Consider the following 13,966-nt stretch of genomic DNA (forward strand, 5'->3'; position numbering starts at 1 on the left):
TTAGGATTATTTATATAACTATTTACATATAACAAATTATTTATTTTAATATAATATTAATCATATGTGTGTGTGTGTGTATATATATATATATATATATATATATATATATATATATATATAAACTATATAAATATTAACTGTTTTAAATATATATATAAGATATATAATTTAAGGCATAATATATAAATTTGTTCGATTACCATTATATGTGTTAATATATATATATATATATATATATATATATATATATATATATATATATATATATATATATATATATATATATATATATATATATATATATATATGATATAGGTTCGTGAATTCGAGGTCAACCCTGCTTTGTTCAGTCTCGTCGTATGAATATTTTTACTACAAAATATTGTAGGGTGAGTTTCATTCGCCCTTTTTACTCTTTACGTTTTTGGGCTGAGAATACATGCAAATGCTTTATTAACTGTTTTTACAATATTTATATGCGTGAGTTTTATTTGCTCCCTTTTTACTCTTTACATTTTTGGGCTGAGAATACATACAATTATTTTATTAACTGTTTTTACAATATTTATATGCGTGAGTTTCATTTGCCTTTTTACCCTTTATATTTTTGGGCTGAGAATACATGAGCTGCTTTTATAACTGTTTTACGAAATAGACACAAGTAATCGAAACTACATTATATGGTTGAATGATCGAAATCGATTATGCCCATTTATAGTCTGGTAATCTAAGAATTAGGGAACAGACACCCTAATTGACGCGAATCCTAAAGATAGATCTATCGGGCCCAACAAGCCCCATCCAAAGTACCGGATGTTTTAGTACTTCGAAATTTATATCATGTCCGAAGGAGGATCCCGAAATGATGGGGATATTTTATATGCATATTGTGAATGTCGGTTACCAGGTGTTCAATCCATATGAATGATTATTTTTGTCTCTATGCATGTGACGTATATTTATGAGAAATGAAAATCTTGTGGTCTATTAAAATGATGAAATGATTATTTATGTTAAACTAATGAACTCACCAACCTTTTGGTTGACACTTTAAAGCATATTTATTCTCAAGTACGAAAGAAATCTTCCGCTGTGCATTTGCTCATTTTAGGGATATTACTTGGTGTCATTCATGACATATTTCAAAAGACGTTGCATTCGAGTCGTTCAGTTCATCAAGATTAATATTAAGTCAATTATAGTTAGATATATTATGAAATGGTATGCATGCCGTCAACTTTCGATGTCATGAAATATTGTCTTTTCAAAAAATGAATGCAATGTTTGTAAAATGTGTCATATAGAGGTCAAGTACCTCGCGATGTAATCAACTATTGTGAATCGTTTATAATCGATACGGACTTCGTCCGGATGGATTAGGACGGGTCATCACACCAGGATTGCATTTTATGTGTGCCTTATACAATTAGGTACCTTAGCAATGTAGGACTACAACTTTCCTTGACCGTATTGCCTTTACTTGTTGCCTTTAATTGTTAAATGCTACACTATACTTTAGAAACTTTACTTATCTTAGAATGCCGAGCCAACCTAAGAACTCTGCTCACTTTCCTAAGTATTATCCAATTACGCCATCGCATTTAAATGCGACACCATGATTTATGAAATTCTTGACATTCCTATGTCATCTATCATGGTTTTGTGTATTACATATGTATTACATGAAATATTATCCATGATTTTTGAAACTCCTATAATTGTTACTATTCATACTCAAACGTATATAACTCCCTGTTATATCACGTGCCTATATGCCTTATACCTTTATGCATCGGTTTGCGAACTGAAAAATGTCTTTGGATTATCACAGTATACGAATTGAAAGTCTTTAATCGAAAGATTATTAGATTACATACTTATCATTTTATAATCTCGACACATCATACTGCCATTATTGGAGTATAGACAAATCATATCTTATCATATATATCCCAATAGACCTTGTCTACCACTTTTCCTAAATTTCCTCCGTAAATTACGAAAATCTTTTTGATATATATACGTATTCAAGGAGACGAATATATCATTCAGTATTCAATACCCATTTCATATCAAACCCTATTCCAAACAGATAATATGAATTTCTCGAACTCCTAGAGCTCCAACGGCAGTGTAACCGGAACAAACGAACCAATCAGCCATCATTTATTCTGGATGAATTGGGGATGGGTTCGTATTTGACGACCCGAAAATTTCTGTTCAAATTTAAACTTGATCTTTATTTGATTTCGAAACGATAAGAAAAGTCTGTAAGGTTGAGTCTCAAAAAGTTTGAACTATTTCAAATATTCAATTGACCTTCGAATGCTCTCGACGATTCACGAACAAATAATTGTAAATAGATATCTGTATATGTATATATATAAAATAATTTGAAATATAATTTGAAGTATTATATGTTGTTATTATTAAAAATTTATAAAATAAAAATAGGATACTATAATAATTATTATCTAAAATATATCTCTATATATAAATAAAGTATATTAAAAAAATATATTAAATGATTGTAATACTCGTTTGATGTTTCGATTGATATTAAGCAAGTTAAATTCAAACTTATGTAATCTTAAAATAAACGGTGATCCGAAAATGAGTTATATAAGTTATAGGCTTATTAAAAGTATATTTAGGATCTAATTATTTAATTTTAACACTTTTTATATTTTACCTATAAATGAGAGGGACAGTTGATGTAATTTTTATTTATTAAATTAATGACTGAATTTTATACCATAATGACCAAAATAAATAAATATAGTTAATATAAAAATTTGGGATTTTTCTGAGAACATCTATCTGCCACTGATTAACAACAGGCATGATATAATTTCCTTGTTAAATCGTCGGCAGATTAAAAGACAAAAGTTAGGTTGCTAATATTCTTTATTATTATTTTAGAGAGGCACGTTTTGTTTACAACTATCATCTATTCTTTCTCTCTTCTCTATATATAATATATTATATATTATATGCACATTAATATGAAAACATATTGAAACCCACTAACAATTTCTTAACATCATTTATGTTTCTACTTTTGTCTATTAGACAACCAAAACCATAACCAACTGCACTCATATACTATTTTTATCTTCTACTACTACCAACTACACAAAAATCTATCACATGTTTACTACTATTTTTTCATCACAACAACACATCCCCATAATCATCGCCATCATCATTATATCTTTACTTTTCTTTCTACTAACTGTCCAAGGACCAATCCAATCAACCCTAACTCACCATCGTTCACCCAACAACAACAAACCTTACCCCCTTAACCATTACAACGTTGCTTCTATCCGAAGAATAAATCAACATGTTATCGTATAAATCTTTTGATGTTATTGCTTTTGTTGAACTAATCACCCAAACACAACCCAACTTGAAACCCCACCTTTCTAATAACTGCTACTACTTTACTGTGTTTGTTTCATTCAAAAATAAACCAAGAACACCCACTTGTTTGCCATGAATTCCTGTCACCGATATATTTTTTTGTTCTTTTTTTCTTTTTTTCTTTCTCAAACGGTCACAACAGACAGCCATTTTGCTACTGCTATTACGCATACATTTAACTTTTATTCTGCTTGAACGTCACGTGCTGATGCTCCCTTCTTTTGTTGATAGTTATGATTATGAGTAAAGTGATGAAAAGATGATTACGGTTACGTGTATGATGAAGTATGATGAAGATTAATGATGTTGATTGATGATGACCGACGATGAATCATAAAACCCAGCCGTTGATACAGTGCCTGTCTATTCCCAATCGTTGCTACTAAGCTACGAATCCATTAATGAAATTTAAATCAATATTGGGTTGGATTATTTGTTCATGGGCTTATTTACTTGTGAGATTGGGCTGCAATACTTATTTTCCTTGGGCTCCAGACTACACACTGCAGCTGTATCTCGGTACTTCTGTAGGAAATTAAATACGTGAATAATAATAAAGATTAAGATAATGATATGATGAACACGAATAGGTGATGAAGACGATTATGATAATGGTTCGTTAATGATGATGGGTGACTCGTTGTTGATTGGGAAAATAAAGATGACGAAATGATTATGGTAACGGGGAGATGATGTTGTTTAACGAAGAAGAAGAAGAAAATTAAACAAATTAAAAACGGCTTAAAAGAATTTAAGAGTTTATAAAAACAAGAAAGTAAGGGTGGAGCAATGGACGAGGGGTGTTGACATTGGATGAGAGGTCGCGGGTTCGAGTCCCGTTGCAGGCAGTTTATTTTTTTTTTTTCCTATTTTGAGGTAGTTACTTATCATCATCATCATTATTATTATTATTATTATTATTATTATTATTATTATTATTATTATTATTATTATTATTATTATTATTATTATTATTATTATTATTATTATTATTATGATTATTATTATTATTTGCTAGTATTAAGTATTATTGTTATAATTGTTAGTATTACTATTATTATTATTATTATCATTTTTATGAACATAATACAAATTATCACTATAAATATTATTATTAGTATCATATTACAAATTGTTAGTAATATTATAGTATTATCAACAAAGGTATTAGTAATAATATCATTATTGTTGTTAATATGATTATTAGAATGGTTATAATTAAACTTATAACCATAATTAACAAAATAGATATCTCTATAATTATTATTATTATCACTATTAACATAAGTACTACTATTATTAATATTATCATTATCATTAATAGTATTTTTATTAAAAATTATTATTTTTACAACTATATTATTATTAAGAGAATCTTTATTAGTAAAACTATCATTTTTATCATAGGTATTAATATCTTTACCTTAATACTATTATAAATATTAATTTTACAAACAAAAGAGACTTATATGTAAAAAGTATATTACATACTATATTTTTATATGAAATATTATTAACTATAATAATAACTAAATTACATATAGTGTATAAAAATATTTTAAGATATTATAAGTAATAATAAACACATATATAAATATTGAATTCAACACATTATGTATATATAACAATAATTTACAATTTAATAATATATTATAATAAATATATATATACAACACTGTTCAATTACAATTATATATGTTAATATATATATATATATACATGATATAGGTACGTGAATCCGTGGCCAACCCTGCATTATTCAATGTCGTAATATGTATTTTTACTACAAAATACAGTATGCTGAGTTCATTTGATTCCCTTTTACTCTTTACATTTTAGGACTGAGAATATATGCGCTGCTTTTACAACTGCTTTATTAAATGCTTTTGAAATACATTTTGAACTGCGAATACATGAAATACTTTTATAAATGTTTGACGAGATAGACACAAGTAAAACATTCCTCGAATGAATTATGGGGACGTGATAATTGCCACCATTGAATTATGTGGACGTGATAATTGCCACAATTGATATGAATATTTTTCCCCTGATTATTATTGCTTGGTAACCTAAGAATTAGGGAACATCACTAAATTTGAGAATTAGTGCACGCCTAATTGACGCGAATCCTAAAGGTAGCTACCGGGTTTAACACCCCCACCCAGAATGTTCACTAGACAGAAGAGCTAGTGGGTGTGGTGTTTAGTACTTCGAAGTTTATATGATTATTATACAGACGAGATGTTCTATTTTGGGGATATTATTATGCGCATTATATGTTAAGGTCGGTTACCAAGCCAAGCTATGAAAGAAATGAAAAGTGAATGTTATGTATCGAGAGAATGATTTTATACACAGGTTATGTGTATGTTATTTTTGTGCATAAGATATGTGTACGGTTACTAAGATTTATGAAAGATGATTTCGTACACAAGAAAGGTGTACTGTATTTAAAAGATATCGCATGTACATTACAGGTAGGTATAGGATTCGAGCCCATTTGTACCATGCAGCATTTAAATCTTGTGGTCTATCAAAATGATAAATTTTATTGTTTTATGATAAACCTATGAACTCACCAACCTTTTGGTTGACACTTTAAAGCATGTTTATTCTCAGGTATTAAAGAAATGTTCCGCTGTGCATTAGCTCATTTTAGGATATTACTTGGAGTCATTCATGGCATATTTTGAAAGACGTTGCATTCGAGTCGTTGAATTCAACAAGATTATTATTAAGTCAATTATAGTTGGATGTATTATGAAATGGTATGCATGCCGTCAACTTTCGATGTAATGAAAGTTTGTCTTTTAAAAACGAATGCAATGTTTGTAAAATTGTATCATATAGAGGTCAATACCTCGCGATGTAACCAACTATTGTGAATCGTTTATAATCGATATGGACTTCGTCCGGATTGATTAGGACGGGTTACTTCAGTTGGTATCAGAGCGGTGGTCTTAGCGAACCAGGTCTTGCAGTAGTGTGTCTAACTGATAGTTGTTTAGATGCATTAGTGGGTCTAGACTTCGACCGTGTCTGCATGTCAAAAGTTTTGCTTATCATTTCGTGTCAAAAATTATTTGCTTATCATCCTTAAGTCTAGACACGTGTTACTGCCTCTATTACTGTTAACACTTATTTCCTTATAAGGTAAGGCTTAGTGTGTCAAAACAATACTAGAAGTTATCTAGCTTTAGGAGGGCGGAGTGTTGCCGATTGATGTTTACCCTTGGTAAATAATCCCTGCAGACCCGGTTCACAAGTGTAGAAACTTGTGGGGTGGCTTAATCAATCTGTCGTCTGTAGAGCGTAAAAGTGCTAGCCGGATGACTTCTAGTGAGAGAAAGTAGAGAGAAGTGAAGTCTCAGCTCTCAAAGTTGTCAGAATGTCTGAACCCCGTAAAATGACGACCCAAGGGGTCTATTTATAGTGTCAGATCCACCAGATTGCTCGGGGACACGTGTCAAATGATGATACGTTCTGTTATTCGTGATCCGAAATTTATGCTGAAGGTGGCGTTCTCCGGCCAGGGCTTACGTGCTAGGCGGCCTTCAGGGCTTACGTATGACGGAGCAGCCTGTATAGCGGAGAACGCTGGACGGACAACTCCACAAAACTGTTGTTTCCAGCCTTTCTGATGCTACTTTTATGCAACCATTACACCTTTTATGCGTGTATACAATAGGATTCACCATTAAGTCCCCCCAGTTTAATGACTTAAGCAGTTGAAAATTGATTAAGTTGTTAAACTTGGAATAACGCATGCCAACCAAGTCTTCACGTTTTCCTTTTGCATCGGGGAGCACATCACAGGCATTAAATGATAGGCGAATTTTACTGACATATTGATGATTGCTTTTTGCACAGCTATAATACTGCACGCGCCTCTAGCTGTAAAAAGGCTTTTCGATGTACTCGCCTTTTTATCTTGTCCTTACACGTGTGCAGCTGAAAACAAAACCCCCAAAATCACCACTGATTACAGCTGTTATATCTTTTTGCTTTTTGACCACCATAAACCCTAACCGATCATTTACTTTTACAACTTTCTTCTACAGTGTTCATCTTCTTCCATCAATACCTTCTTTACTTCCTGTTTCATTAGAACATTAATGGCAGCCATAAAGGATGTTTCACCTATTCATAGCAGAGTAAATGAGAAATATTTATGCGAGCTACAGCAACATTTTCCTAGATTAGCTGGTGTTGAACCAGTGATTCCTGCAATCAATTCCAGAGCCTGCTCACCGCCCCCTAGCAAGGTTGCTATTTATGGCCATTCAATTTTCAATTTTTGCTTACGTCTGCCATTTACACCATTCTTCTTAGAAGTTTGCAAGTTTTACGGTGTTGCTGTTGGTCAATTCGAACCAGCATCAATTCGAAAGATTCTGATTTTTGAAATGTATTGTTGCTCAAGGAATATGGAGCCATCTATTCGAATATTTTTCCATTTGGTACGTATACCACGCCATGAAAAAGGTTGGTTCACATTCAATAAAGTTCATGGATTTCTGAAACCTGCACTTGATCATCCCGGCAATAACTGGTATGCTTCATTTATCTTTATTAATGAAGATGCAATTGATGACCAATACTCAGCTACTCGAGTGTGGCGCAAACACTTGCATACCGTATTAGTTACCTTTCCAAAACTCGTTACCAAGGAAAACATTTTGTTTAAGAAAATTAAAGCTGAACAAATCAATGACGTTAAATATGGGGAACACATGCTTTCGCTGACATTCGTAAGCCAAGATTGGGATATCACACAAGGTTATGCCTGTGTTCTTGCTGGGAGGAAGAGTAAGCATTTACTTTTGCTACACATGCTTAATAAGATGCTCTCCTTTATCTATCCAATTAACCACTGTGACTTTTAAACTTTTGCAGAAATTACTCTGCTTACCGCCATGCGGTCATCGTCTTATTCGCAGCTTACCTTTACTACTCAGAAAATTATTGATGATACCCCCAAAACAGATGAAGTGAGGGAGGAGGAAGTTGAAGAAGAAGAAAGAAGAAGACATAGGTATGAATCGAGTTGCCTCTAGAGAACGTCGTGCCTCGGGTAATGAAAATGATAACACTTAATTATGTAAAATACCATACCAAAACCTGTACTTGTTTTCTTGTATGCCCAGTACTGGTGGATTTTATAATCCAAACCCTTCCTTATACTTTATGCCACCCTTGAAATGTTGTGAAGAATATTGAAACTCTTTTATAAGTAACAATTTCCCTTTATCTCCAACAGCTAGTGCATCACACCAAGACACTACATTAGTGACTCTTCCACCTTCCGCCAAGAGGAGAAGAAGTGGTCAAATTCCTCCGTCATCCGCTCAAAAAGGAGCTGGCCCTAGTTCTTCTTAACAACAAATTACGCTTCCCAATCTTGACACAAATATGCTTTCCTCCCTTTTAAAAGGACCACCACACTCGTACGAAGATTTCATGACTTTTTTGAATGCCATGGTGTGTCCTTCACTAGCCCAATTCTTTAGCAACCTAACTGATGCAGATGCCAAGAAGGTTAAGGCACAAAGTATCATTCTGAACATTGCTTCTGGTTTAAATGACCTTCAACGCCTATCTGACTTGCAAAACAATGAAGTCACTATAAATAAGGAGCTATCTGCTGAAAAGGAGAAAGTAGCCAGGACTGAACAAATAGCTACAGAGATAAATAGGGAATACGAGACAATGAAGAGGCTTTATGATAATAGCAACAATCATAGGGCGGAGTATAAGGAGCAAGTCAAAGAACTATCTTCCAGAGAAAAGCAGCATCTGAGCAAAATTGATGAACTAGTAAAGGAGAATGAAAAAATGCTTGAGCAGAATAACATGTTAAAAGAACAGCTTAAAGCCAAAGAGGAGAATGAAAGACGAATGATAACTGGCATCCCTGCACTTGTAGAGCGTATCTTTAATTGCCAAACTCTGTCTCACAGGATACGTGAGTTTGTCCGTCTTGCGAAGTCTGCTGAACGACTAAATTTTTTCAACTTTATGAAAAGAAAACTGCCAGAATTGCCAAATCCAATGCCTGTTGTTATTACATCAAAGATTAATGAAAATGCCATAAAAGAAGCTGATGCAGCTGGTGCACTAATAGAAAATATGAAGTTCTCTGATCTTGAAAATATTTGTAAAAGGCCGGATGTAACAATAGATGATGTATTGAATTATACTCCGCAGGATGAATGAAATACTATGTTTTATACATCTACTTTTCATAACGTTTAATATTCTACTTGGTTGTATATATTAGAAATATGCTGTAACTTAGTAAGATTGTTGTAGTGAACAATGCACAAGATATTGAGATTGTACTTTGCAATCATTATGCTTGTAAATATTGAAATCATATTCTCCATTATATGCTTTCCGTCATAAAACTCATGAGGAAAAGTTATGAATTATTTTCGCATTTAAATATTTTACTGGACACCATGGTTCGTTTTCCATTTTGCTCTGCATTTTGTGTATATAAGTTGTGTCATGACATTTTTTGTAGATTCGTTTCATCGCTTCGATGCTTTAGTGAGTTCTACATGTCTCACTATCGATACAACCATTTTGAGTATGATTGTACTTCTGCCACTGAAAGGCTTTCTTTCTTTCTGCGGGTAGGGATGACACACAGCTATGTGACATCTGGGATAAAAAATCCTTGGCCGGATAAAATTTATGAAAAATATTGCCATAAGAATAATTGCTATTATTCATATTCTTAAAGAAATTTTTACATTTATGACTATATCTCATGCATTTGACAGTTGATCAAGCTGTCTATGCATATAGTGCTACACATAAAATTTCTTTAAATTCATTGCATTCCAAGCTCTTTCATATTGCTCGCCAGAAGGCGCAGCAAGCATGTATGATCCATTCTGATTTACTTTTGTGACCTTATAAGGTCCTTCCCATTTTGGGGCTAGCTTTCCAAATTTTATTTGCCTGCTTGCCTCATTATCACGTAGTACCAAATCACCTACTTTAAACTGCACATGCTGCACTTTTTTGTTGTAATATTTTGCCATTTTATGCTTGTGATCTGCTTGCCGGATGGCGGCCATCAACCTTATTTCCTCCAACAAGTTGAGATTCTCCCTTAATACTTCAGAATTAGCCTCAACATCAAATGCCATAATGCGTTGCGTTGGCACACATATTTTAGCCGATATCACTGCCTCTGTTCCATACACTAGACTGAAAGGTGTTTCCCCCGTGCTCCGCTTTGGCTTCGTCTGGTGTGCCCACAATACATGTGGCAGCTCATCCACCCATCCAGTTTGACTCAGACCCAACCGTGCCTTAATGCCATCAACGATTTCCTTGTTGGTAACCTCCACTTGTCCGTTCGCTTGAGGATGAGCAACAGATGTAAAGTTTTGCTTTATGCCCAGTTCTTCACACCAACTCCGAAATGGATTTTCTACAAATTGCTTGCCGTTATCGCTGACTATTTCATTTGGCACCCCATAACGGCATACTATATCATGCCAGACAAACTTCTTGACATTTTCTCCTGTGATTTTTGCCAAAGCTTTTGCTTCAACCCATTTCGTGAAAAAATCAATTGCTACTACCAAGAACTTAGCATTACCAGTGCTTCTATTGAATGGCCCCACAATATCAATAGCCCACTTGCAGAACGGCCAAGCGGATGACACCGGTATCAAGTCATACTTTGGAAGACGCTGAATTGTACCATGCCTCTGACAATTCTCACATGTTTTTATGATTTATGCGACATCCCGATAAAGGGAAGGCCAAAAATACCCTTGTCGCATGATCCGTGATGCCACAGTACGGAAACCAGAGTGTTGAGAACAAACTCCTTCATGCATTTCTTTGACCACCTTTAATGCTTCATCATCGGTTAAACACCTTAATAACGGACCATTGTATGATTTTCGATAAAGGACACCATTAACAATTTCATACATTGGTACGGTCACTTTTATTCTTCTTACTTCCGCCTTGTCAACAGGTAACCATCCATCATGCAAATATCTCAAATATGGAGTCATCCAAGTTTCCTTAGCTTCTTCAACTATTGCAATAATTGGTTTTCCATGTATTGATTTCTCTTTAAGCTCTTCAACCAACACTCATTTGTGCAAATGATCAAAGGTTAAAGTAGCTAACTTGCTCAAGACGTCAGCTTTTTTGTTCTTATTTTGAGGGATTTGCACGACTTCAAGGTTATCAAATTTCTTTGAAATTGCCTCCACCAACTTTACATATTGCCTCATGGATGTATCCCTTGCATCGAACGTTCCATTAACTTGCTGGGCGACAATTTGAGAATCAACATATGCTCGTAAATTTGTTATGCCCATTTCTACCACTATGCGGAGGCCGGAGAGTAACGCCTCACTCTGCTTCATTGTTTGAAGCATAAAAACAAAATTTCAATGCATAAGTATACTCTTCACCGTCTGGACTTGTTAAAACTAGTCCTGCACCTGTTCCCTCTTCACTGGATGCTCCATCAGTGTGTAACTCCCACTCATGCTGTGATGGTGCCATTTTGTTGTCACACTCTACTTTTTCATTTGTCTGCAAGGGGAAATATGCCAAAATTTGTCCTTTAACTGCATTCCAGGGAGCAAAATTGATTTAATACTCCCCCAACTCGATGGCCCATTTTGCTAAATGGCCAGATGATTCTGGATGCCGGAGTATTTGCTTCAATGGTTGATCTGTTAACACTAAAATGGGATGACCTTGAAAATATCTTCGTAAACGTCGTGCAGTATGCACAAGGTCATAAACCATGCGGTGAAGTGGTGGATAATTTGTTTCACTAAGGTGCAACACTTTGCTAACAAAATATATAGGCATTTGCACGCCGTTCCGTTCTACGATTAGGACAGAACTTATTGCTTCCTTTGAGACAGCTAAGTATAAAATTAGGGTTTCCCCCTCTTTTAGTGCTGTTAATGTAGGTAATGTTTTTAGCAACTGCTTGACCTCTTGGAATGCATTTTCGGCTTCCGCCGTCCACACAAAATCTTTTTTATTTAAACAGCCCTTTAACACCTTCAAGAATGGAAGCGACTTTTCAGCTGCTCTGGACAAGAATCTTGTTAATGCTGCTAGACATCCATGTAACTGCTAAACATCTTTCTTGCTAGTTGGTGACTTCATATCTTCAATTGCTTGAATTTTCTTAGGATTAGCTTTAATACCACGTTCTGTGACAATATGACCTAAGAATTTTCCCTCTTCCACACCAAACGTGCACTTCTTGGGATTTAATTTCATGTTAATTTTTCGTAGAGATGCAAAAGTTTCATGTATATCTCGTAACATCTTTTCTTTAGTATGACTTTTGATGACAACGTCATCAACATAAGCTTCTAAGTTTCGCCCAATTTGATCCTTAAACGCCATATCAATAAGTCGTTGATATGTTGCTCCTACATTCTTCAAACCAAAATGCATTTTCATGTAACAGAATATGCCTTCCATCATGTGAAAAGCCATTTTGTCTTCATCTTTTAAAGCCATTGGGATTTGATGATATCCCTTAGCTGCATCTAGGAAACATTTGAATCGATATCCTGCCAATGATTCAACCTTCCAATCAATTTCAGGTAAAGGATAATTATCCTTTGGACATGCTTTATTGATATCCGTTAAATGCATACACATCCGCCATGCGTTGTCTGGCTTCCTAACCATGACTGGATTGGCTACCCAAGTCTGATATTTGACCTCTCGCAAGATCCCAGCATCTACCAAACTTCGTACCTCATCACGGAGGAATTTGCTTTTTTCTGGCGCCATGCCACGCTTTTTCTGACAAACATGATGTATGTTGGGATTCACGTTTAGTCTATGCTCTGCAATCTCCCTTGGAACACCGGTCATATTAGAGGGTTGCCATGCAAAAACGTCTAAATTTGTTGTCAAAATGTTATATAATTTTTCTTTACATTCGGCGGACAACGTGTGCCCAATTATGATTTTCTGATCTGGAAATTTAAGATTCGGTGAAATTGACCCATCATCGTGTATGATTGGCTTAATTATTGCCTTTGTTACTTGAGAACACTCAATTGACTTCTACCGTTCTGCATATAACATTGCTACGCCACCTGGCGTTGGAAACTTCATCATACAATGTACAGTTGATGTTACAGCCCCAAACGTCATTAAAGCAGTTCTTCCCAAAATTATGTTGTACTGTGAATTTGCTTTAACCACCAAGAACTCAATGTTGGCTATGCGTCTTAGGGGTGGCTTGCCTAAGGTTACTTCAAGCAGAATACTTCCTTCAGACCAGGACGGCTCACTTGTAAAACTTGCCAACAGCACATATGTTTCCTTCATTTTTTTCTTGTACATCTTTGGGAAGCTGTATGAAGCAATGTTCATACATAATGTCTGCTCCAGCTCCTGTGTCAGTGTAAATGTTGCGTATTAAACAATTAGCAACTCGTGCTTCTATAACTACTGGACCATCAGATGGATTTGTGTTGCACATAGAAGGAAATGATATTAATTGCTC

Source organism: Rutidosis leptorrhynchoides, chromosome 8, assembly GCF_046630445.1.
Source record: "Rutidosis leptorrhynchoides isolate AG116_Rl617_1_P2 chromosome 8, CSIRO_AGI_Rlap_v1, whole genome shotgun sequence".
Lineage (NCBI taxonomy): Eukaryota > Viridiplantae > Streptophyta > Magnoliopsida > Asterales > Asteraceae > Rutidosis > Rutidosis leptorrhynchoides.